At 41.4% G+C, this 22,403-nt stretch overlaps 1 pseudogene; it reads left to right on the forward strand.

Moving 5' to 3' along the window:
• The first annotated feature begins 634 nt into the window (after positions 1-634).
• On the forward strand, positions 635-12,092 carry LOC144700478 (kinesin-like protein KIN-14R; annotated as a pseudogene).
• Positions 12,093-22,403: the final 10,311 nt, after the last annotated feature.

Consider the following 22,403-nt stretch of genomic DNA (forward strand, 5'->3'; position numbering starts at 1 on the left):
TCAAATGCATCTACTCTATAGACATTGCACTCAAACATTTGAAAGTCATAAGTAATCTGCTGAAACCCCTCCACAAGGGTGTGGCGAACTGTTTCGTAGGAGGGAGATGTATCCATTAAGATCATTGGGCTCTGATGACAACGGCTTGTCGCAAACAAGAGGATGAGAGCTTGGGTGTGAGAGCAGCAGCGGGGCGGCAGCACGACAACGATGGCGGCGCGGCAGTAGCACAACATAAGTGGCGGTGCCGCAGCAACATGACAATGACAGCGGTGCTGAAAGGGTGAAAATGAAGCTTTCTATATTCAACTTCACCAGCATTTACAATGATGGAGAGAGCTTATATAGCACTCTCCGGTATATGTTTTTTCTTTCTTAGAATTCAAACAAAAACGCTACTCTATTTAGAAAATAAAAAGAAATCTAAGGTCTCCATTTTGTGGTGCCGCCTATGACGGTAATCCTTGGCTTTCCCTACTGATCTCCACCAACGGCCCTCGCCATCGCCCGAGAGGATGATGGACAAAAAAGAGCAAATGGGGTGGTAGGGGACCTGCACGTGTGCTCTAAAGCTGGAGTTGAGGTCCCGGAGAACCTAGGTGGCGGCAGTGCTCAACGGCAGAGTTTCGGCGACATGCGGGCCAAGAGTAAGCTCTCAGAGGTGCTCCGATACGCAGTCAATGGTGACGTCGCCATCGTCCGGTGAGCTTAGAGAGAGAAAGAGAACTTCAAAATAGTCGGCCTTCTGGCTCATGCACGCACGGCTGGTGGAGGGCGAGCAAGAAGAAAAGAAGGAGAAGAGAGAGGAAGGCAAGGCAGGGAATGGAGAAGCGGAAACTGTTGGAGAGGTACCTTGCCTGAGACGGTGGCATTCTCCACCTCTACGAAGGAGGAAGGACAAGCAACAGCCATTGTTGGGGCGAGTCAAATCGAGCCGAGGATAATGACGATGATAAAAAGACAATGACTAGTTTACCCCATGTCTCTTTAAACAGCTTCCAATGTGTGACAGGCATCTACCCTGTTGTTAGGCCCCTAAATAGACGACATTCCCTGCCCAAAGGCCTGCGTGCTTATTGGGAGGGCGTGTCCGTTGTATTTGGCTCACGACATTTTAAGGATTGAGTCATAATGGATAGTGATATCTAAATACCTGATATATTAGGCCATTGCCCCTGTCTGTGGTGATTCACGGTAGACTGCGCACGTGCCCGTCCACGCCCAGAGCGGGACGGATCAGGTACAGTCCGCGTGTGCTGGGCGCGCGGGCTGATCGGCATGTGCGCGCGTGCGCCAAACGTCGCACGCCAAAGCCAAGCACCACGCGCGGGCGCCAGCGCTACGCATCAGCGCCGAGCGCTCTGCGCGGGAGCGGGATGTGTTGTGCACGGGTGCGGGACGCGCGGGCGCCAGCGCTACGCATCAGCGCCGAGCGCTCTGCGCGGGAGCGGGATGTGTTGTGCGCGGGTGTGGGACGCGCAGGCCGGGCGGCATGCCGCAGGTGCAGCGCGCGGAGTTGTGCGGGATGCCGCACAGCGGCCGCGCGAGCAGCGCGCGCATTGCGTGTGCGGGGCACGCGGTAGGGAGACATCCCGCCAGGAGACTAAGGCAAGTGGCGCACAGAGAGCGCCGAGACGGCACAGCGGGCGCGCAGCGCCCAGCTGTGGGGCGTCGAATGTGGCGACGTCGCACAGACTGTGATTGTCAAGGCAAGGGTGGCATGTGTGATCGCCAGGCCCGCGGGCGCACGGCGCCCGGACCGGCGCGCTTGCGTAGCGGCAGAGCGGGCGCGCGCGCGCGGAGCGGCGGCCCTAAGGCGGTGTGGCAACAACACCTCGGCGCAAGGCGCCTCGTCTCGTTCCTTGTAATACCCCTTATCTTCCCCCATGTAATCTCGATGTACTCTTTAAGATATCAATGCAATGACCCTATTCACAGACGGTGCCTAGCACCAACATCTCCTCTAAACCTTTTCAAGCGATCTTAAGCAATTGCACAAGCTTCCACTGCAAGAGATCAAGGCTGCTCAATGTTCTACTCCAAGCACTGAGGCCGACAAACGCCAATTCCGAGCAAGAGATCTAGCTCGAGATTTGACCGTGTGACACCTGTAAATAGACATAAATATCCCTAATTACTATACCCTCTGCAACTCCATCGATTTCTTCTTTGCTGAGCATGTGATCATGGATGTGGTCACGACGATGGTTATTGAGACATCTTCGAAGGGATGGTTCATGCACGACATTGTCGCCACAAAGGGCCACGAGGCAGCATGTGACGACTCAAACCTAGTCGGTATTGAGGGTCCCAAAAAAAAATTCAAATCAAGGATGAATATTTCTGGAAGACTCACAATGTCCAAGTCAGAAGATCATCTACACTATGATCACCAATTTTTTGTGCATGTATTTTTTCCGTCTAAGTGGATGATTGGTTGTACAGGTTTTTGAAATCAGTATCTCAATAGTTCTTTGTTAGAAACTATCATGAGATTCTTCGCAACCTATTAACGTAGCTGGACTTTTCAAGATTTATTACTCATTTTTCTTCTTCCTGTTGATGTGTTGTCGTTTCATTTGTTATGATGAAGGGGCGTATCAGATGGAAACAAATTTTTTCTAGTCTTACCATTTCCAATTCCAATGAAATTTTATCTGCGAATGATGATATGAGAATTAGCTACGATAGTTTTTTTTTCTCGTCCTTAAACTCTATTGGGAGCAAAGGGACTGATGAATGTTCTGTATTGTGCATCCGAAAACTCAAAATGATCATCGTTAATCCAATTTATTCTATTCGCTAAAACAAGTGATGAAGACATAGCAGGTACAACATTGCCGCGAAGTGCACGAAAAACTGATACCTAGAATGCAGGCCCTCGATAATTAAGAACCTTGTTAAATATGAACTGTTTATTCTTTTTTCTTGTCGCCAAGAACTGCCCATTTGGTTGCATTTGTTCCACGTAGTAACCCAATGCGAAGATCCCAAGGTCAATTACTCAGAGGAGCTAACCAAAAGAAGAACGCTCTACAATCAAGTCCAATAAGCAAAAGGAAACATCAGAGTGTTCTATCGCTGCCTTCCACTCACCACGAAAGAGATCTCTGTCGGCTTTTTAACGTCGCTGGACTTTGAAGGCACCAAAAGGCGGTGATCTTGGTCTGTCAAGCTCATCGAGTTTGAGGAAGATATTCAAGTTTGATCGAGTTTTCACACCCAAGGGAGATCAAACAGCCGTGTACGCCAATGTGTTGCCATTGGTGGTTTCCATCCTCGATGGCTTCAACATGTGCATATTTGCGTACGGGCAGACAGGCATGGCGATGACCTTCACCACAGAAGGCCTGGAGAAGAATAGGGGCGTCAACTGCAGAACTCTCAAGGAGCTCTCCAAGATAGCTAGGAACAAGAGAGAAGCCTTCTCCTTTGATGTCACCGTCAGTGTTCTCGAAGTCTACAATGAGCAAATCAGGGACTTGCCGGTGTCCTCCTCCACATCGTCAATTAAGTTGAAGGTGAGGCAAGCATCTAAAGTCATCGGAATAGTGGAAGCAAAGGTGAACAGCATGGAGAAATCGTGGGACGTGCTTCAATCTGGGAGCAGTGCGCGCGTCGTCGGCTCAAACAACATCAATGAGCACTACAGCCGATCTCATTTCATACTCGGTGTGTGGGTGAAGGCGAAAAACTTGGTGAACGGAGAGTACATGAACAGCAAGCTCATGCTTGTGGACTTGGCCAGAAGCTAGAGGCTGGCCAACAAAGATGCACAAGGAGAGTGGCTCAGGGACGCGCAGAGCATCAACAAGTCCCAGTCCGCCCCTGACGACGTGCTATATCTGCACTTGCCAACAAGCATAGCCACCTCCTTATGGGAATTTGAAGCTGACCCACTTGCTCCAAAACTTGTTGGGTAAATTTCAGTTCAGTTCCTTTTATCTCCTTGTTTCTTTTCTTGTGTTCATTGTTGGAATTGTAGATGGGCATTCCAAGCTGCTGATGTTCGTGCAAGTTAGCCCATCGGAGAAGGACTACAGCGAGATGTTGAGCTCCCTGAATTTCACAACTCAGGTGAGGGTTGTGGAGCTTGGCCCTGCGAAGAGGCAATTCGACAACAAGGAGCTTCAAAAGACCAAGCAACTGGTAAGAATAAAGATAATAATCCCAGTTCTAGTATTTAACTCAACTGAAAGGAAAACTCCTTCCTTCTGAATGCCTCTATCGATAAAATATTGACAAGGTCAAGAAAGATTGCCGATCGAAAGGAGAACCCCTTAGGAGAATGGAGGAGAGGTATCAAAGCTTAGAGGGTGAGCTCAACAATAAGGACCAACCTTGTTGAAGCCTGCAGGAAAAGGTATTGTCGCTTACAGATTTCTGTACATAAAGATAGCCTTTTTCCTAAATTTTGTTCACCGAATTTGCCGGCAAAAATGAAGCGTAAAGAAATGGAGGGGCAGCTCTAGGCCAAGGCAAACCTGCAAAGCTCATCGGACAGGCAACAGTAGCTGCAAGTCCTGGAGGCATTGAAGCTCAAGGTAGTATCTGATCCCCTGCCTTTAAAGAATTCTAAACGCCGTTTTCTGATCATCTTTACTGTTTTGATGCACTGATTTTAACTAATGCTGCTTCTTTCTCAAAGAATATTGAAGTATTTCAGGTTTATGCAGCAAGAGGTCAATAGAGTGAAAAGGTTAGCAGAGAGAAGGGAAATTTCTCACAACTTGTCAACTGAGGATGGGGTTACACCTGTTTCGGGATTGCCTAGATCCTTCAAGTGGGAAAGCTTTCAGGCATCATCTAGTCTGTTGGGATTGGATAGATATGACGACTGTGTTGTAATAACACATTACCGTCGCAGGCGCATCGACGAGTTGACGGCGCAGCTTGACAAGGCCGGCGGTGGCAATCGTGAAGAGGAGCGAGCGGCAGTGATGGCGGCGGAGAGGGAAGCTTTGCGCGTGAAAATTGGCCTGCTCATCGGCGATAGTAACCAGCTCATCGCGCTCTACGAGGCGGCCATGGAGCCTGATAAGCCAAAAATAGGGGTAAAAATTACGCAAATTTTTTAGCCCTTGTCGTTGTGAATTTTTGGCTTATGCATTAAAATTTATAAAACTCTACTTAATATGTATAGTGATAAGTATGAGTGTCGTCCAAGGGAGGCAAGTAGGAATTTCAATTTGATTTTATTTTTGGTGTTTTAGATCCTAATTAGAGTGAATTTGATCTTCAATGAGGATCAAGTCACCCTAATTAGGTGAGAATTTAGAGAGGGGGGTAGAAGAGATGAGATGAAAAGAAGAAATGTGGGCTCTAGATTGAATTAATTGATCCAATTGGATGGATCAAAGAATTCAATTAGAGAGGTTGGAAGAAATTTTTGATTTAAGTTTTGGTTGGTTTTGAGAATTTGCTAAATCAGAAATAAAAAGGGAAATCTTAATCTCCTAAGAATTAAAACTAAATTTTTTAGAGTTTTCTTTGGAATGCAATTGAATGCCAAGGTAAATCCTCAATTCCCCCTCTCAATCCTAATCAGGGCTTGTACATGCCGCTCAAGCCAAGCGATTTAGAAGTTCAGATCAGAATAGAGATGAAGAAACAAACAACTTAACCTAATTCATTCAAAATGCATAAAAGTTCAAATACAATCAAGGAAAAAAAGTACCAGATAACTTGATCCAAGCTAGAGCTCCTCCCTGTCTTGCAGCTGTGATAGAGCACCATCCAGAATGAGCTCCCCCTCTCGAAATTTAGCTTTTATACTTAGGTTATAGGGTAAAAATCACCATTTTACCCCCGTTTAGTACTTAATATTTATCTATCAATGTAGGCTAGATCTGAATGATCTAACCGTACAAATAGAAAGAGGGGATCACGACGAACAAATCCATAAAAAAATCATCTCAATCGGACTTCAGGATCAAAAGTTATTAATAAATCAATTTTAAACTAATTTAATCCATTGGATTTAAAATTGATTTATTTATTAGTTTCGTTTTTAAACACGCAATGACGTGTCGCTCTCTCATTGGCTGGAGCATTTTGAATCCTCCTTTTTGCAGAAAAGTCCTTAAAAAGCTTGGAATTGCTTTTGGACGCCACCCAAAAGTAATTGCGTAAATGCCCCTGGCGCACTCTCTCTCCTCCGATTTCTCCTAAAACATTAAAAATATATATTAAAAATTGCAATAAAACCCTGATTGATTTTAAATAGGATCTTTACGCCTGCCGTGGCGACCGAGAGCTGTTTTCAGGGTCTTTTTGCAACGAAACGTTGCAAAAAGGCCCCGAAAAGTCTAGAAATTGCATAAATACATTTTTTTCTCTTATAAATATGCCCCTTTTCATAGAATAAATGCATTTCTTCTTGAAATAAATCCCAGAAAATTCCTAAAAATTCGTAAAAAATTCTAGAAAATTCTAGAAAATTCCCTGATTAATTCCCATGTTGATAAATGTCCAAATAAACTTTTTAATGTGCCATTTTCATCCAAAAATAATTATTTCGAGCTTCAATAAATCCTTAAAAATTCATATAATTAACAGAAAATTAGGGAAAAATCAGAAATTACTTGGAAGCATTATTTTTGTGTAAATATATGATAACAACCCAAATTTAAGCCTTTTAAATGCATAAATCATGCTAATAACATGAAATCAAGACCGAAATTAGGGTGTTATCAGAGCCGCAAGTAGAGCAGAAGAAGCTGAGCAAGGAGGAGGAGGTGCTTCTTGATTTGAGGGAGGAGAACGTGAGGTTGGTGGGCCTCTAAGAGGCAGACATTTGACTCTCGCAATGGCTCCAAGAGAACAAGGAAGAAGAAGAAGATGAAGAGGAAAGTATTGACCTGCTGTCTGCAGCGTGGTAAGAGGTGCAGTTGCGCGCCAAAGAGGCGGTGGCGCTGTGGGCAACAGGTACGAAGACAATGAAAGAGGATCAATGGTGTTGACTTGTGCTTTGTCCCCTGTTCTTGCCATTGTGATTGCTTATTGCCCTCCAAAATGAAAATTTGACCACATTCTTACGTGTCTATGAAGTTTCACATGATTTTTTTCATTTATGACCATTGTTTTAGCATAGATGCATGGGAGGAGGGAGAAAGATCAGTTTGAGGGTGGTAGTAATTCATGTTTTCTTCATGTCATTCTTATTGTCCTTCGTGTTCCTCGTCTGCAAGACTTGATGTTAGTCCTATGCAACTGTGTTCATCCTCAGCTGATTCTTCCTTTTGACAGATGGATAGTATGATGCACAATAATTTTTTACATCATTTGTTGATTGTGAATCATGGTTCTCATTTTCTCTTATTTTCTTCTTTTTTCTGAAATATTCTATCTTCTTCTTTGCTTACAATCTATTCAGTTTATCTTCTCCTCTGTTTCCTTCTATCTCTGTTGTCTTTTCTCTTATCTTCTTTTATATTTTTCCACGATATTAACTTCCTTCCTCCCTGTTCTCTTTTCATTTTTTCGTGTTCTTTTTTCTATTCTTATCCTCCTATTTCTCCTTATTCCCTTTCGATTTATGTTTGTAATTTGGCATCTTTAGTCTTCATTGTTTTTTCTTTATTTTTCACTTCCTCTTATCTTTTGTGATTTTTTTTATCTTTGCATTCTCTCCCTCTTTTATTTTTCTCTAATCTTCATATTCTATCCTCTTTCTATCTGTTGTTCTGGATTTTTTTTCCTCTTTCACCCTTTTGTTTGTTCGTCTTTTCATTTATTCAGTGATTCTGTTTTTCCCTTCACCTTCCCCCCGCCCCTCTTCACTCGTAATTTTGTCTATATTTCTCTTTCATTTTCTCTTCAATTATATGATTAGTTTATTTCAATAATCATATATCCACTTCTCAATCTAGGCCTTCTTTATCATTTCTTCTGTTATTTGGTTATTCGCTCCTTATCATCCCTCTTCTGTTCTATTCAGTTTTCACTTATATTGTCATTATGTTCCAATTTTCTCCATGTCTGTCTTTTTTACTATACAATTTTGTGTTTTTCAATTCTTATTTTTTTAATTTCTCCTCTTTTTTCTCATTTCAATACTTATTTTACTCTCATTACACCGTTATCGTTTTCTAATCCTTTTTTATATGTTGATCTCTTAAAGTTTTTTTTTATTCAGTTCTTGATTTAGTGTCATCCCCATATCTCCTTTGCTCCAATCATTCTCATATTCCTCGACAGGTATCCTATCCTTTTTCAAAATCCCCATTGATTCACGCGAGCGCAAACGAGCGCCTGCCGAGATTGTTGATAAGTCAACACAACATAATAACTGCCATTAATCAAATCGAGATCTAGAATTTTCAAAATGTTCAAGACTTCTTCCCACGTTCACTCCTCTCCCTTCTTATAGAGAGGGAGTGGTAGTTGTGGGTTGCCCAATTGGGCCCCCTTTTAAGGGGAAAGCCTATTGGGCTTTCCCTTTAAAAGGGTTCTTTAGGGGAGAGGAAGCCTAACATAGATTTCCTCCCCCTAAAGATGGCAATTAAGACACAAGACTTCCAAAGCACCTCTTGTGTCTTTCCTGGCCAAATCCTTGGGGAAAGCTTCAAAAAGTAAATTTCGCCTTCATCTCGACCCTCCTTTTAAAAATCCAACAATCTGGATTGTAGAGGGTGAAAGGAAAAATCTACCCTCAAAATTGGAGCTCAATTGGACACCTAGATCTCAAGATATCATCATTTTAGTGGGGATTAATCCTAGCCGTTGGATTAATTTTATCTCTCCTCCAAGTAGATAGAAGTGGCCTTTTCTGATTCGTTGCCTTGTTTTCACTGCCCTCAGATCGTGCGTTGCCACATTTTTGCACGCTGAAATGGCACAATCATTGCTGTCAAAAGAGAGATAAAACAAAATATGCCTTTCGTGTGGCTGATATAGCGCCACGTCGCCCTACGTCTTTGTTTAATAAAAAATAGGAGGAGGTAAGCTTAGCATTTCATAAATGCACGCGAAGTCGATTGCCACGTGCATTTAATGCATGCGTCTAATTGATTCCGCGTAGGAGGAATCTCTCCCTCTCTTCTTTATTTTTATTTAGTAACTGCACCTGAATCGGTTGTCGCATGCATTAAATGCACGCAGCAATTGATTGCATGTACGAAACATATTCAGACTTTATAAATGCACGTGGAGATAGATTCTCCGTGTGTATTTATTATACGCAAAAGAAAATGAAAACAAAACAAAATATACCTTCTTTCCTTGATGTCCACACACACTGATTTGCTCATTATTGCATCAGTTAATGCATCCACTCATTCACTCGAATTTCGGGCGAATGACATGGATGCCACATGGTATATATACATATACCTTTATAAAATGGCAAAAAAAATAAAAAATATATTCTTTAAATTCGTAAAATCATTTCTTGACTAAATAATGGTCAAAAAATTATAAAAAATATGGAAAATTTCTGGAAAATCAGTAAAACCCTTACCAACCTTTAGCCAAGTATTTTAAGACCCTATAAAAGAAATATTTATTCAATGAAAATAGGTTAAATACCATGTAAAAATACTAAAAATTCAAAACAATCATAAAATCAAAGTGCAAGTCATTTATATCCATTTATATATCATAACATGCAAATATGACCATTAAAACACATAAATGTAATGTAATATACATCAATTAAACATTATAATTTGCGATTTATCGCTGACTTCTTAAATAATAACTAGTTTCTGTTTGTGAAATTTTCAATACACATAAAAAAACACTTGAATTGTAGTATCAATAATAACGCCTAAAAAAGGGCTTTATTGAACAACCGAAGCACACACCTGACTTTTTAAAAAACTACTGATTTATTTTTATAAATGACAGTAGAGAAGAAAAAATGTCATAAATATATACATCCATAAGAATCCCTAGTAAGTTATTTTTAAAATTACCAATGCCTCCAACCGACTCTTTAGAGAGCGCCATTTTTAATTGATATCAAAACAGACAGAAAACTCTCATAAAACTGAACATCAAGGAGAAAGCCTAGAAAAATAGGGTTTGAAAAACAACTAACTCTTCAAAAATAGTGATCTTTTTGTCTACGAAAGCCCCTACACACAAAAACTTAAAAATAAAAAAACGAGGTTTGCGACACCTAATAAAATGGCTTAGAAAAAACAACTAAAGCCCATAATCTGAATGTTTAAAAATAGTCATTTTTTTGTAAAGAAAAAGATGCAAAAGAAGGACACTGAAAGATGAAATATCAACAAGAACCCCTAAAAATGGCTTTAGTAAACAACTGAAGCCCACATCCAACACTTTTAAAAACTAGTTATTTATCTGTATAAAGACCGATAAATGGGAAAAACTCTAATAAAATTAAACATAGAGTAGAATCCCTAGAAAGGGCCTTTAAAACGACCATAGCCCCCAAACAACCCTTTAAAGAAAGCCATTTTTTTCTTTAATGATACTAGTACAGACAGAAACTTATCATAATATTGAACATCAAGGATAAAACCTAGAAAAAAGATTTTCAAAAAACAGCTAAAGCCCACAACTAACTCTTTAAAAATAATATTTTGTGTCTAGGAAAGCTCCTACACACAAAAACTCTAAAAACAAGCACAAGGTCCATGACACCTGATCAAACGACTTTGAATAACACCACTAAATCCCAGAATGCGACTCTTGAAAAGTACTCATTTTTTGATATAGGAAAAAATACAAACAAAGAACTCCAAAAGATGAAATATCAACAAGAAACTCTGGACAATTGTTTTAAGAAACATCTAAAGGGCACACTTACAATTTAAAAAGTATTTTTTTTATGATTTTAAAACAACAAATAATCAAAATAAAACTTGTTAAAATGAACAACATAATGAATCCCTAGAAAATGAGATTTTAAAAACAACTCAAACCCACAACCAACTTTTTAAAGAATAGCTAGTTTCTGGTTTTAAAATTGACAATGGACATAAAAAATTGAAAATTGAAGTATCATTATGAACCCCTAAAAAGGGGTTTTGATGGAGGACCAGCTGAAAGATGGTATTAACAGCTGAGGGGTGGATCCTAAGCCGACGCGAAGGACCTCGAGATTCACGTATCCAGCTTGACGACAAGCCTCCAAGGTTCTTGTATTTTATATGTGTTTATTTTTTGTTATGGATTTTATTGAGGGCCCCCGTGTTTTGGCTCCTCGACATCTCTTTGCGTGCCTTTCTTTTGGTTTTTTTTATTTTCTAGGCTCCTGGAGATTTGAAAAGACATCAATTTTATTAACGAAACCCCGTCGATAGGGTTTCTTGTGGGTACTTTCTCTTTTAAAGTTCTTTGTATCTATTTTTCTACACCAAAAAATGACCATTTTTTTAACAGTTGAATCCTGAGGTTTAGTTTCTTTTGAAAGCCCTCTTATAGGATGCCGTGGCCATGTTCCTTTTTGTTGGAATTTTTGTGTGTAGTGCCTTTGTAGACCAAAAGATCACTATTTTTAAAGAATCAGTTGTAGGGTTTAGCTGTTTTTCAAATCCTATTTTCTAGGTTTTCTAATTGATTTCAATTTTATGAGAAGTTTTTGTTCTGATTAGATTCATTTAAGGGAAAATGGCTTTTTCTAAAGGGTTCGTTGGAGATTTCGATCAATTTTTAAAAGCCATTTTCTAGCGATTCTCATGGATGTTTAATTAAGGCAAAATGGCACCTGCAGAATTCTTCCTATTGTAGAAGAGTTTCTTGGGCTTTAAGATCCAAGTGGACAAAAATCAGGATGCAGTAGATAAAATTCAAGCAGAAGCATGACTACATACAAGATACTATACAGGAACTAACAAACATGATGATGTCCCTAAAACTGGAGTTCGCAGACCAACGACGTGCTGAAGGGTACAAGGCCCGACCTAGTGGAGGAGGGTTAAGAATCTCAATGCCATCTCCAAATTTTGAGACCAACTTATATGACTGCGACTTGTATGACTTTCAAGGAGAAGGGTAAGGAGGAGGATGTGGTCGACTTATATGACAGCAAAAGATACTTTGAGAACAACGACATTCCAGAGGAGAAGACGGTCCTACAGGCCAGTTGTTTCCTCATGGAGGATGACAAGCCATGGTAGAGCCAACATTTGGGGGACAGAGATTGGAAACCGGCTATGTTTGAAGAATTTGTACGCGAGATCAAAGAGAACTTTATGCCATACAATACTCGGTGGATGGCGATGAGAGAGCTCGACAACCTTCGGATGTCTGGTACTCCGAGAGAATATGTGAATCAATTTTCTCCCATAAATACTGATACGTCCGGTGAGGACAAGCTCTACCGCTTTGCCAAATGACTCCCCCACTAGGCCCAGAGAGAGCTAGAGAGGAGGCACTGCCAACACATTACGGCCACCTACCAAATTGTGGAGGGACTGGTACACCTCCACTCCAACAGAATTGGAAAATTGGAAGAGAAATCCACGAAGTGGAGCACGCAGCATCTAGAGCACGCTAGACACCTTCAGCCAAGCTAGTTAGGGTCTGAAGAGGAAGTATAAACTGAGCCATAGTAGAGGCCTTGAAAAGGGAAAAGCCCAAGACTAGTGAAGACAGCTCTAGGTGGTGGGGGCGGTAGGCTGGCATGCTTCACATGTGGGGAACCTTGTTTCATGAAGGATTTCCAGAGGGGTGCAGGAGCGGCCACCATCGTTAGTGTTGTGGTCATGCCACTGACCCAACCAAACATTCCCGGGGGTAACATCACAGTGACATTGAACCCTCTATAGTGCCTGGTGGCATTGTAGGAGGGCGCCCGATACGGCCACATGGATGACGCACAACATCCTCATAGAAAAAGAAGCAAGGTGACTCAGCTTGAAGCTCTCCCCAGTTACAGGGAAGATAAAGGTAGTCAACTTGGAGGTGCGAGACATTGTCGCCCTGGCCAAGGGGTTGTTGCAGCAGGTGGGAACATGGGAGGGCTGGACCAAACTCAATGGTGTACCCCATGGATGACTTTGTAGTAGTCCTGGGTCTCTACATCCTCATGGGAACCCGTGAGGTTTTTTGTCAAGAACGTGTCATATGTTTCCTCAAGGGGTCTCAACCATGTTTTTTGAGAGACCAAGGGGTTCAGAAATCGTGGGACACCACTCTGAAAATTAAGGACAGCTTAAAGAAGGGGAAGAGATCTTCCTCGTCACCATACGAGGGCCAACACCCCAGGAAAACGATGGTAGGAAGGGGTGCGCACAAGCCCGTTTGGCTGCACTTATTTTGGGGGATGAAGATGACAATAACCTTGGTGCCACTATGGGTGGGTTACTATGGCCGACACTAGACGTGCTGCATGAGTTTGCCGGGGTGATGTTCGAGGAACTCCTAGCAAGATTACCGCCCAAGTAGGATGTGGACCATGAAATTTGAATTACTTCTCTGTACCTGTCCGCCTACGTGCGCCATACAAGATGCCACCAGCCTACCTGGGGAACTGTGGAGGCAACTGCAAGAACTGTTGGAGAATGAACCGCCAAAGAAAGAACTGAACAGATTATAATTTGACACATTATAATCCCCATTAGGGGAATGCTCGTAAATTTTCAAAGTTAAATGGATATACATTAGTGTGTGGCTGTTTCCTTCAATCCAATGCAATATATATTAAGGTGAAATAAGAGATAAAGTTAACCTTCTTAATTAATTTAGTTACAAAGTTAAGGCACACTTTGAGCTCAGAACAAAAAATTGATAATCTAGGAAGTAGGATATGAATGATACATTAAGTCTAGGTAACTGATGCTATGTATCACTGATAACACCCTAATTTCGGTCTTTATTTCATGTTATTAGCATGATTTATGCATTTAAAAGGCTTAAAATTGGGTTGTTATCATATATTTACACGAAAATAATGCTTTCAAGTAATTTCTGATTTTTCCCTAATTTTCTGTTAATTATATGAATTTGTAAGGATTTATTGAAGCTCAAAATAATTATTTTTGGATGAAAATGGCACATTAAAAAGTTTATTTCGACATTTATCAAAATGGGAATTAATCAGGGAATTTTCTAGAATTTTCTAGAATTTTTTACGAATTTTTTACGAATTTTTAGGAATTTTCTGGGATTTATTTCAAGAAGAAATGCAATTATTCTATTAAAAAAGTGCATATTTATAAGAGAAAAAATGTATTTATGCAATTTCTAGACTTTTCGGGGCCTTTTTGCAACGTTTCGTTGCAAAAAGACCCTGAAAACAGCTCTCGGTCGCCATGGCAGGCGTAAAGATCCAATTTAAAATCATTCATGGTTTATTTGCAATTGCATTATTAATTTTAGAGAAAATTGGAGTAGAGAGTGCCGAAAGGACATATATACAAATACCTCTGGGTGGCTTCAGATATCAATAATCTGTTTTATGAAGGGCTTTGTTGAAAAAGCGCGTCGGTGCCTTCCGCCGCGTCGACGTGGCGAAATCATAGCCGTTGGATTAAAATCCAACGGATATGAGATGTGCACTACACGCAGGAGGTAAGTACACCGCCCGTGCAGCACATACAACGCGCGTGCAAGGGTGGTGATGTGGCGACACTTAAATGGATAAGGTATAAAGAAACGCACCGGTACGTGCGTAGCGATGCATATGCAAATCCCGCTTTTCGATTTTCTTTTGTTTTTTCTTTTTTCGCAGGTGGGGTACGTGGCGCACTGAGATAGAGCCCGCCAAAGAAATTTGAAATGCGGCAACCAATAGGCTGCCGACAAGTCATTGCGTGAATTAAGAAATAAATCAATTTTAATCCAATGGTTAAAATTGGTTCAAATTGATTTATTAATAACTTTTGATCCTGACGTCCGATTGAGATGATTTTTTTATGGATTTGCTCGTCTTGATCCCCTCTTTCTATCTGTACAGTTGGATCATTCAGATCTAGATTACATTGATAGATAAAAATTAATTACTAAACGGGGGTAAAATGGTGATTTTCACCATGTAACCTAGGTATAAAAGCTGAATTTCGAGAGGAGGGCTCATTCTGGAGGGTGCTTCATCACAGCTGCAAGACAGAGAGGAGTCCCAGCCTGGATCAACAGTTTTGGTATTTTTTTCTTTCATTGTATTCAAACTTTTGTGCATTTTGAATGAAATAGGTTAAGTTGTTTGTTTCTTCATCTCCATTCTAGTTTGAACTTCTAAATCGCTTGGCTTGACCGGCATGTACAAGCCCTGATTAGGATTGAGAAGAGAAATTGAGAAATTTTACGTGGGCATTCAATTGCATTACAAAAGAAAAATCTAAAAAATTTAGTTTTAATTCTTAGAATTCTCAATTTCCCCATTTTAGTTCTGAATTATCAATCTGCAAAAATCAACCCAACTCATTTTAAGAACCCTCTTTCAACCTCTCTAAATGACTTCTTGGATCCTTTAATTAGGATCAAAGAAGGGAATTTAGAGCCCTTAATTCTTCTAGTCTTCTCATCTCTTCTATCCCCCTCTCTAAATTCTCACCTAATTAGGGTGACTTGATCCTCATTGAAGATCAAATTCACTATAATAAGGATCTAAAACACCAAAAATAAAATCAAATTGAAATTCCTACTTGCCTCCCTTGGACGACACTCATACTTATCACTATACATATTAAGTAGAGTTTTATAAATTTTATTGCATAAGCCAAAAATTTACAACGACAAGGGCTAAAAATTTTGCGTAATTTTCACCCCTATTTTCGGCTTATCAATCACTAACCTAGATTCAGTGAGAAGTTCCCTTGATTAAGCAATAAATTTATATTCCTCACTAGGGGGGGCGTGTGGGTCGGACCATAGATAGCGCAAGACCTAATTTGAGCAGATTTGAGGTAAAAATGGGTGAAGTTGAGGAATTATATTCAATTTTTATTTTCATTGAATGGAGTATAAGCAATAGGGAATTATGATTTTCCCCATTTAAATGATTTTTAATGAGGGTAAAAATACATTTTAGTGATTCTTGGATATTTTTTAACATTCTTTATCTGATTTAATACATCAAAATTAAATGGGGAAGAAAATCAGAAGAATATAATTGTTTCTTGACCAAATATTTGTTGAAAATAAATTTCAACCAGGATTTGAAAGATGTAGTTTCATTCCACATTTGTATCATCTGTCAAGTGTTGAATATGGAATCAGGTGTGTTCTTGGGCCAAGCGCATCCAATTCATATAGGACAGTGGTCTTGAGAGAGAAAGAACCCTAATTCTTGATTTCTACCACAAGAAATCAAGATCAGTCGAGGAGGAGAAGGGTAGAGAAAGAAAGAATTGGCTTACCTGACTGGTAGGCCTCTCCTTCCACCTCCACAAGCTCTAGGCAGTTCATCTTGGATCCTTTGGCAGTTCCAATGTATAGAGAGAGAGGACTTCTTGGGAAAGGGAGTAGATAGAGAATAATTTTATCTCTCCCACCTAGAGCAAGAAAATAATCGTCTCACCCTTTCACTAAAGCTCCAAATGAAAATTGAGGATATCTTTTTCCAACTAACTCTAAAGCAAATTTAGACATGCTCTAGATATTGGATCAAGTTGATGGGTGAGAGTTGGGCCAAGCTTCCATAGGTTCACTAGTGCCCCTTCTAGAGGATCTGAATCCCTTTAAGAGGTCTCATGAAGCTCCTTCTTGAGCGTTCTCTCAAGAGGGAATCCCGTTAGACCAATGAGATCACCTTTGGCTTTATGAAGAGTCCCTTGGTCCTTTTACGAGAGCGATTTTCCTGGCCCTGGAAAAGGTTCAGATTTCTCCAAAGAAGATTTTAGCTGCAGCCCAATTGGCTGATTGGCCAACTAGGTCACATTAAGTACAAAAAACTATACATTTATACGATTTAAAGATGAATATATGAGGAGATTTCTAACATGTTATTTGACAGAGCTCACATGCTCCTAGTAAGGTTTAATATGAAATGTAAATAAACTGTGACTTAGTGAAATCTAATTTAATACATTTATATTGAGTTATCATAAATCCAAGCAACCATTTCATAAACCTTAGGGTGAGTTCACTTATCTATTTTTAGTGTACACTTATTGGGTTAAATTTGGGTGAATTCAACCAATTTATTTGAGTTATCCTTACTGACAACTCGTTTGCCTTAACTTATTTATACTCGTTTGCCTATTTTTCAGAGCTTTATACGACTAGGTTCGACTTTAAGGCTATGGATTTTTGGGACTTGAATCAAGTCTTGATGCCCTACTCAGAAAAGGCAGTATCAACAACATGATAAACTTTATGCCCCTCCATTAGTATGAGGGCTCAAAGTTTTCTTGTCACCTGAAAGTCTCTTAATATACACCATGTTAGTGAAAATAACATATGCCTCCTAAAGCAACATTATATGGATAGCCTGAATGTAAAATAACATATGCTTCCCAACATAAGTTGAACTAAATAATTGATGGAGGACCATCCAGTTGAGCATGTCCAGACTCGTCATCAGCCACGTCAGAGATCCCAAGACGACGTGAAGAACCCAAATTTCTCCTACCAGGGAGGCCCTCTCCTGCGTGTGTACGAGCCTCGAGCTGAGCACGTGGATCATTGGGAGCTTGGCCATGCCACAACCATTTCCCATATCGTCATCTGGAATACGTCTCAAATCACCCGTATTCTGACATACTTTCTCGTTGACATATCATCTCATCTCATTGCATCACTCTTTTTTTTCATCTGTCTCCTGTGGTGTAACACAAGCCATCGATCTTGGCATGTCGTGTTACATCAATAACTTCAAGTAGTTTTTAAAATAATGATAGGTATAAATCATGACAGTTTATGAGAATTCCGAAAGTGGCACGATAAACACATATATCAACTTATATGCAAGACACATGAATATCATACAGTTCTACTGCAAACTGTTGAATTCAAGGGAGTGGTTAGCTACGTGGTGCATCCCAAGGCTATAGCCAAGTTTTTGTGCCAATAATTAATGTTTTGCAATGAATGTGACTTCAGGATGTAAAGTCTATCTTTTAAGTTTTTGGTGCACACTCTTATCAGGTTCACTATCCTTAACAAAACAAAGCAAAAGAAGAAATCCAACATCGATCATGTAGGAAAAAATACTGGCATTTTTTTCCTACATGATTTCGATATAGGAATTTTTCTTGCAATAGCGGGGTATGCTCTATTATCAAAAAAGCAGTTGCTACACTTGTTCTATTATCACGCATTGTAATGGCCCATTGCCATTTTTTATCTATAGAGCATAATCCTACTCCTTATAATCATATTCTACATTGAATCATAACCCAATGTTTATTCATATATTTTATTTAACTGTAATCATCTATCTTTGATCCTTTATTTATCCTAACTGCTAGTCCCTTCACAAGTAAAGAACACATCTATAAAGCAGTCACACCTCTTTCCACCTTAAAGAACACAATAAATGGTTCAAAACCGATTCTCCATGTGGAGTGACATCATTTCACCGATACAGAGCTCATATATCTTCTAAGAGAGTTGAAAATAACATTGGATGGTGAAACTAAACCATCAATGTGCATAATTTGAATTGACCCAGGAGAATTAGGACACGCCTTGCCTCTCCACAGTAATCCCATTGCTCTCATAGTGTTTTGACCGACAGCTTGATTGACCCAAGAAAAATACATTTGGTAATCCCCACATACAATTTTGAATCAGAAATGAGTGAATGCACAAATTCATGCATGAAGTTTTACTCATGGTCAACTCTGTGATATCAACCTGGAATCCACCAAACCTTTGCTATGAATAAACTTTGGAGTCAGAAGCTAGTGATTGACTGGCTGAAAAAAGAATATAATTGTTCGCAAATTTGGCTCTCACAGTTGAGACCAGATCTTTTGTCACCCTCTACTTGTCTTTTCCCCACCCCGCTAGCTTCAATAGCGTGGAGTCCGCTCATTTTTTGGTGAAGTCATAGCTGTAGCAGCCCTCATCACGCGACCGAACGTTGTGTGGGGTGCAAGCAAAGACATAACAATCTATGGCCGTTGTCATGATCCCATCTCCTCCTCTCATGATCCCATTGCCATTGAAGCCCTCATTCTCCTTCTCTCTTTCGTGCCTTCTCTAGACGTGCTGTAGAGGTTCAGCCCCTTTTAGGCGCTCCGACTCTATCTGGGTGGCACAACCCCTGTTTTGTGTTGTCGATGCTCTCAATATAAGGACGTGGGTGCCCTGCTCTACTTCTTCTACTTCTTCGTGTACTCGTACTTGTCCTCCTCTTTGCGTCATGATCTGCTCATCAAAGACAAAAATGTAGTGAAGTCAACTTTAATTTATTTCATCACCTGGGCTTTGGCGCTCACTGATGGGCATCGACTTACTTCCCCGAGATTCCACAGAAGACCATCGATACACTAAAAAAAAATGGTTAGCTATGATATCCATGTGTTGGAAGATCATGCTGTAAAATCATGCCTTTTGCTCAAGAAGATATCTTCACTTTCCCTCTCGTTTTGCCTGCACTTGAGCTCCTTCCCCATGTACATCGCCGATTCCTATTGCTCCTTCAACTTTCCCTCAATCTCTTTGATCTGGTGGGTTCATCAAGGTCAGCTATCTAAAATTGGAGGATGTTCGAGAAGTTGGTTGAGAAGCTATAACAACCTTCTATTGCACCATCAAGCAGGCCTCTTCCTTGGCCTTTTGTTGTTTCTCCTTCAACTTTCTCTTTATCTCTTTGACCTGGTGGGTTCATCAAGGTTGATAACACGCAAATTTATGACATAAAATGACCCAGTTTACACATATATTTAGCTCAAAATGGATACATTTGCAGTTTGTATTGAACTAAATTGAGTAATTTCGCCTTCATTGTGTTTTTATGATGCCGTGACATTTCCTGATTTTTGTGTAATTTATTTCGTATTTTTTTTATTTGTTAAAAAATTATCATAAGGAGATGAACTCTTAAAGGCGAAATATAACTTTTTGTTTTTTTTAAAAATGATCTAAATGATTACTCATGGCTTTACTTCTGTTGGAGGGCTTATTTATAATTTGTCTAAATTTGTAAGGTCGCAGGGGCATAAGTGCAATTTATGCCATTTGAGTTGAGAAAACCCCTAACCCTTCAAATAGTCCTTTTTTCTTCTTCACCAGGGGTCTTTTGGCATTCCTTTGACTACAAGTCACCAGCAGGAACGGGGGAAGAGCTTAGGCCCAAGCTTTGGCATTGGAAGATGCTCAAGCTTGCTCTGGAGAGGGAGACCAAGTCGAGCTCAACATCGTAGCGGATTGAGCACCACCCGGCCTAGGACTGGCGTCAAAAAACGGGGTTTGTGTGATGATTCTGATGAGAGAATATCTTGTAATCCCCTCCAAGGAGAGTGCATTAGGACTATTTCCTTATTCTTAGGTTTGTTTGATTCTCATTCCAAAGTTTTCTGAAAAACAAAGACATCATCTCCATCATTCATAGTTACGCATCCATTCCAGTTCTCTCATTCCCCCTCATCACTCTTTCCTCATCATTCAGCCACCCATTCACCACCATTTCAACCCCACAGGAATCTACCCTCAGTTCTACGTCCATTTCCATCATTTCTTCTCTATTTTATCATCAGATTCGTCCATCCTTCTCCTCGCCCATAAGGTGTTTGATGAAATTCCTCAATGGGAACATTTCTTTAAAAGGCCACTAAAGGCTGTAAAAAACCTATTCAACTCATATCAGTATTACTAAAAATTAATCTATCTAGTTTTAACCTCTTTAAATCTCTAAAATACATCTCCATTTCCTTACCTACAAGTATCTCTTCTTCTCTCCCTTCTTCTCTCCCTTCTTCTCTCCCTTCTTCTCTCCCTTCTTCTCTCCCTTCTTCTCTCCCTTCATCTCTCCCTTCATCTCTCCCTTCTTCTCTCCCTTCTTCTCTCCTTAGTCATCTACCTCATTACCTAAGCTCCCTGAGGATTCGACCCTTACTTATCTCTATACTAGTGAGGAAAATATAAATTTATTGCATGAATTCAATATACAACAATGACAAGAATTTTGAGTTCATCAAAGGTCAGCTATCAGAAATTTGAGGATGTTCGAGAAGTTGGCTGAGAAGCTATATCAACCTTCTGTTGCACCGTCGAGCAGGCCTCTTCCTTGGGCTTCAACGTGATGTAACACGACGTGCTGGGATCGAACGACTCTTGTTACAACACAAGGAGAGGAGGGCTGATCAGCAGAGCGGTAGCGTAGGGCTGTCGCATCGGTGACGGGTTGAGCCTCGGCTACGGCTCGCTATAGGCAACAAAGATAGGCGTTGGCATTACAAAGCGGTGGCTGTATATCCTGCGGCGACATGTACTTTGCAGCGGTGAACTAGCGGCGCATCTCATCCGGCGATCATCTCCCTTGAAGCTTCTCTAGGAGACCGTAGTGGCGGCATGGGATGGCGTAAAGGCGCAGCGCCATAGGGCGGCTGCATCTAGGTACTATCGGACGTTGGCGACAATGATGTCTGGTGTTGTTTTGATGATGAAGAGGACTGTAAGCTAACTAATGGCGAACAGAGGTAGGTATCTGTGGCGACGGCGATGGTGATTAATCCTGCGCCGGCATGTACTTCACAGCAGTGAAGTGGTGGTGGCGATCATCCGGCGATTGCTCTCCTCAAAACTACTCTAGGCTACACAAGGCGCGTGTGTGGCACATGTAGACACGACAGTCGGCTCGGAGGCGAGTGCAAGGGCAAGGACAGTGATGGCGCAGCCAGGCGCAGTGACGGGCTCGGTGGCGAGCGTTGTGATGAGGACGGCCAAGGTGCAGCTAGACCCAGTGATGGGTTCAGAGGCGAGCACAGTGATGAGGACGGCCGAGGCGCAGCTAGGCACACTGATGGGCTTGGAGGCGAGCACGGTGGCACGGACACCGACAGTGCATATAGGCGCGACGATGGCTCTGAGATGAGTGCGGTGATGATGATGGCGGCAGCACATGTAGGTGTTGTGATGGCTCGGCGACACTATGAGGTGATAAGGCTGGCGGTGTACTAAGCAATTGTGCAGCGATCGCTGCGGGTTGACTATGCGGCTGCGTGGTTGTGGCTGTGGCAGCGCGGCCGCCCTGTGGCTTCATGGCCGCGCGACTGCGGCTACGGCTGCAGCTACGTGGCTGCACAACTGCGGCTACGTGGTTGCGGCTGTGGGTGAGCTGCGGGTGCATGACTGCGATGCGGCTGCAGCTATAGGGCTGCGTGGTTGCGGCAGTAGTTGCACAGCTGCACGGCTGCATGGCTGCGTGGCCCTGTGGCTGCACGACTGCGGCTGCTGCTGCGGGGGCAGCGGCCACTACGGCAGTTGTGGCGGCTCTGACGACTACGGCCGCTACGGGTAGCTATGGTCGCTCCGGTGGCTGCGATCATTCTGGCAGCTATGGCTTGCTCCGGCTACTATGGTCGCTCTGGCGGTTGCGA

The sequence above is a fragment of the Wolffia australiana genome, chromosome 3, assembly GCF_029677425.1.
Source record: "Wolffia australiana isolate 7733 chromosome 3, ASM2967742v1".
NCBI classification, from domain to species: Eukaryota; Viridiplantae; Streptophyta; class Magnoliopsida; order Alismatales; family Araceae; genus Wolffia; species Wolffia australiana.